Raw genomic sequence first — 6,584 nt, 5'->3', positions numbered from 1 at the left:
TACATACATACATACATACATACATTCATCCATCCATCACCAACACATACATACATTCATCCATCCATCACCAACACATACATACATACATACATTCATCCATCCATCACCAACACATACATACATACATACATACATACATTCATCCATCACCAACACATACATACATTCATCCATCACCAACACATACATACATACATACATACATACATACATACATACATACATACATACATACATCACCAACACATACACACACATACATACATACATACATACATCACCAACACACATACATACATACATACATACATACATTCATCCATCACCAACACACACACACATACATACATACATACATACATACATACATACATACATTCATACATACATACATTCATTCATCCATCACCAACACATACATTCATGCATGCATACATACATACATACATACATACATACATCACCAACACACACACACACACATACATACATACATACATACATACATACATACATACATCACCAACACATACATTCATGCATGCATACATACATACATACATTCATCCATCACCTACATACATACATACATACATACATACATACATACATACATACATACATTCATCCATCACCAACACACGCATACATACATGCATGCATACATGCATGCATGCATGCATGCATACATACATACATACATACATACATACATACATACATACATTCATTCATTCATTCATTCATTCATTCATTCATTCATTCATTCATTCATTCATTCATTCATTCATCACCAACAGATATATACATACATACATACATTCATACATACATCACCAACACATATATACATACATACATACATACATTCATACATCACCAACACATACATACATACATACATACATACATACATACATACATTCATCCATCACCAACACATACATGCATACAGACATACAGACATACATACATACATCACCAACTCATACATGCATACAGACATACATACATACATACATACATCACCAACTCATACATACATACATTCATCCATCACCAACACATACATACATACATGCATGCATACATACATACATTCATCTATCCATCACCAACACATACATACATTCATCCATACATTCATCCATCACCAACACATACATACATACATACATACATACATACATACATACATTCATCTATCCATCACCAACACATACATACATTCATCCATCCATCACCAACACATACATACATTCATCCATCCATCACCAACACATACATACATACATACATTCATACATCACCAACACATACATACATACATTCATACATCACCAACACATACATACATACATACATACATACATTCATCCATCACCAACACATACATACATACATACATACATACATACATACATACATACATACATTCATCCATCACCAACACATACATACATAAATACATTCATCCATCACCAACACATACATACATAAATACATTCATCCATCACCAACACGTACATACATACATACATTCATCCATCACCAACACATACATACATACATACATACATACATACATACATAGATTCATCCATCACCAACACATACATACATACATACATACATACATTCATCCATCACCAACACATACATACATACATACATACATACATTCATCCATCACCAACACATACATACATACATACATACATACATTCATCCATCACCAACACATACATACATAAATACATTCATCACCAACACATACATACATACATACATACATCACCAACACACACACACACACACATACATACATTCATACATCACCCAACAACACATACATATATGTGTGTGTATGTATGTATGTATGTATGTATGTATGTATGTATGTACCAAACCAATTTAATGTATGTATGTATGTATGTATGTATGTATGTACCAAACCAATTTAGTGTATGTATGTATGTATGTACCAAACCAATTTAGTGTATGTATGTATGTATGTGTTGGTGATGGATGAATGTATGTATGTATGTATGTATGTATGTATGTATTGGTGATGGGTGGATGAATGTATGTATGTGTTGGTGATGGATGGATGAATGTATGTATGTATGTATGTATGTGTTGGCGATGACCAACACATACATTCATTCATACATACATACATACATACATACATACATACATACATACATACATACATACATACATACATACATCACCAATACATACATACATACATACATACATACATACATACATACATTCATCCATCACCAACACATACATACATACATACATACATACATGCATGCATACATACATACATTCATCTATCCATCACCAACACATACATACATACATACATTCATACATTCATTCATCCATCACCAACACATACATACATACATACATTCATCCATCCATCACCAACACATACATACATACATACATTCATACATAACCAACACATACATACATACATACATACATACATACATACATACATCCATCCATCACCAACACATACATACATACATACATACATACATGCATGCATGCATACATACATACATACATACATCACCAACACACACACATACATACATACGTACATACATCACCAACACATACATAAATACATACATACATACATACATACATACATACATACATACATACATACATACATCACCAACACATTCACACATACATACATACATACATACATACATACATCACCAACACATTCACACATACATACATACATACATACATACATACATCACCAACACATTCACACATACATACATACATAGATACATCACCAACACATTCACACATACATACATACATACATACATCACCAACACATACATACATACATACATACATACATATATACATACATTCATACATCACCAACACATACATTCATACATACATTCATACATCACCAACACATACATACATACATACATACATACATACATACATACATACATACATACATACATACATCATCAACACATACATTCATACATACATTCATACATCACCAACACATACATTCATACATACATCACCAACACATACATTCATACATACATCACCAACACATACATTCATACATAAATTCATACATCACCAACTCATACATACATACATAACCAACTCATACATACATACATACATCACCAACTCATACATACATACATACATTCATCCATCCATACATCACCAACACATACATACATACATACATACATACATACATACATACATACATACATACATACATACATTCATCCATCCATCACCAACACATACATACATACATACATACATTCATCCATCCATCACCAACACATACATACATACATACATACATTCATCCATCCATCACCAACACATACATACATACATTCATACATCACCAACACACACACACACACACACACACACACACACACACACACACATACATACATACATACATACATACATACATACATACATACATCACCAACACACACATACATGCATACATACATACATACATACATACATCACCAACACACACATACATGCATACATACATACATACATACAGACATCACCAACACACACACACACACACACATACATACATTCATACATACATACATCCATACATTCATCCATCCATCACCAAAGCATGCATGCATGCATGCATGCATGCATACATACATACATACATACATACATACATACATACATACATACATACATCACCAACACATACATGTATGTATGTATGTATGTATGTATGTACCAAACCAATTTAGTGTATGTATGTATGTATGCATGCATGTATGTACCAAACCATTTAAGTGTATGTATGCGTTGGTGATGGATGGATGTACGGATGTATGTATGCGTTGGTGATGGATGGATGTACAGATGTATGTATGTGTTGGTGATGGATGGATGTACGTACATCACCAACACATACATACATGCATGCATACATACATGTATGTATGTATGTGTTGGTGATGGATGGATGAATGTATGAATGTATGTGTTGGCGATCACCAACACATACATTCATTCATACATACATACATACATACATACATACATACATACATACATACATACATACATACATACATCACCAACACATTCACACATACATACATACATACATACATCCATCACCAAGACATACACACATACATACATACATACATACATACATACATACATCACCAACATATACATACATTCATCCATCCATCACCAATACATACATACATACATCACCAACATATACATACATTCATCCATCCATCCATCCATCACCAACACATACATACATACATACATACATACATACATACATACATACATCCATCACCCATACATACATACATACATCACCAACACATACACACACACATACATACATACATACATGTATGTGTTGGTGATGGATGGTTGGATGGATGTGTTGGTGATGGATGTAGAACAAACTTAAAGATGATAAAAACACCTCACTGAGGGTTGGTTGCTGTTTTAATATTAAAAGACAGCAAAACTGTCATTTCCAGATACACAATGACCACGGACTAAACGTTGAATTACTGCGGCTGAAGGACGTTGATGGAGAACACTGGGACCCGTCAGTATTCATGGACAGCGGGTTGGGATGGAGGGAGGGGGTGGATGTGTGTATGTGCTGTGTACGTAAGTGTGTGTTTGTAATAGAAAACAGTAATGACGGGGCAGAAGTACACCAGCACCCCATTTTATATTTATTATGTACAACTACCTTGGTATTCCAAAATGGGGGAGGGGACCGGCAAGATTGCCTGCTAACACTGAATAAAATGATGTTGTGACTAATGACTAGGAGATGTTTTAAAAGGCTACAACAGGAAGTTAAAAAAAACATTTTTGAATGTATGGCTAGCCAACAGCTGGTTGTACTTAGTTAAACACTGTGTCGTCAGGAGGAATAGATGGCACATTCAAGGCCCCTGCAATAGATTGCATCACTCATCCACAGTGGACGGGGCACCACTGCTGGGCTAAAACTTTGTAACGTCAATCATTTTTTCTAGACTCATGTGATGAGTGCATACCCTCCATAGAAGATTAAAATGAGTTTTCATGACCATTGGCCTCTGAAAATGATTAAATCCTGTTGTGTAACTTCAGAATTAATGGTTGTTGATGGTAAAATTCAGGATATTAATTCCTTAAACTTGTTTTTTGGAGATTCATGTTTTTGTCCAACAAGAAAGACAGATTCTACAGCTATGCCTCCTCTCTGCTGCTCCACAGGTGTCCACACTCAGTAACACCTCACAACAGTACCTCACGTTACACCACACAGCAAGTCTCATAGTATAATATTTGTTTTTCTCCAAACCACTCTACTTCTGCTAATTTTAACATCATCCTCCTCAGACATGTTTACCAACATAATCTTGGCAATAAATACAATAATCGTCATTCCACTTCAGTTAACCTTGGACAGGATTTGTTTCAAAACCAAATTAACTTTTTTTTTTTTGCTAAACCCCCTCTAACATTTCAGCTGTTGTCAGTTTTTTTTTTTCTAAACTGCCTCCTAACATTTTGCTGATTTATTTAAAGAAACTGTATGTAGCCCAAAGGACTGAGAGATAAAGAAATTTGTTTAGTAACTGCCAAAATGATTAATCCCTGTTCTTTTTGGTTCTTCATATATTCACTAGCAGGCAAAACTTCACTAATTTGCTTTCACTGTACTTTTTTTTTTGTTACCCTTTTCAATAAATTGAACAATGTATTTAATGTGACTGTTTTCTCAGCTGATTCTGTTTTCATAACAAAACCAAAGATGTGACGTCAACTGGAAGTCAAAAATACATTTTTCCTCTTAGCTGTTGTGCTGTTTAAAAATCTAGAATATTTAAAAGTGAGTTGCAGAACTTTGGGGATGTTGGCTGTAGAGACGTCTGCCTTCTCTCAAATATAATGGAACTAGCTGGCACTTGGCTTGTGGGGCTGAAAGTACCAAAAATTACATTTGAAAAACTCAGCAGTAACGTTTTTTTCTCAAGACAAACCACTGACCTTGTTTTGAGCAGTTTCATATAGGAACTAGTTTCTCTGTACCGAACCACACCTGCCAGCTGTGTTGCAGTGTAGAAGGAAGCGGACGAGAGGTTACAGCTCAGTTGATGACGACGCCGTTGATGTTTACATCGAGCGCTGTTACATTTGAGAGAAGTCAGATGTCTCTAGGGCTACAGCTAACAATTATTTTCATTTGTGATTATGTTCTTAATTGATTACTTGTTTGGTCCATAATGCATCAGATAATGGTTAAGAAAAGGTTGATCTGTTATTCCAAAGCCTGAGTTGATATCCTCACGTCTTTTTTTTTTTTTTTTTAACCACAAGATATTGAGTCAGGAGTAAACAAACTAGACAATATTCACATTTAACAATCTGGAGTTCAACAGTGTTGCATTTTTTCTTAAAAATTTGGATTAATTATTACGTCATTGATTTACATGGTTTGATTTTCA

General features: G+C 34.4%; 1 protein-coding gene across 1 annotated transcript in view; it reads left to right on the top strand.

Moving 5' to 3' along the window:
- Positions 1 to 5,849, top strand: part of LOC146313408 (zinc finger protein 706) — a 27,483-nt gene extending 21,634 nt beyond the window's left edge. The window contains exon 4 of the mRNA XM_084739505.1: positions 4,614 to 5,849. The gene's annotated coding sequence lies outside the window, so the exon portion shown is untranslated. The remainder of the gene's footprint in view (positions 1 to 4,613) is intronic.
- Positions 5,850 to 6,584: the final 735 nt, after the last annotated feature.

This window comes from Lutjanus erythropterus, chromosome 16, assembly GCF_056507025.1.
Source record: "Lutjanus erythropterus isolate fLutEry1 chromosome 16, fLutEry1.hap2, whole genome shotgun sequence".
Taxonomy (NCBI): Eukaryota; Metazoa; Chordata; class Actinopteri; order Lutjaniformes; family Lutjanidae; genus Lutjanus; species Lutjanus erythropterus.
The sequence above is the reverse complement of the archived record's forward strand: the minus strand, read 5'-3'. Positions and strand labels throughout refer to the sequence as shown.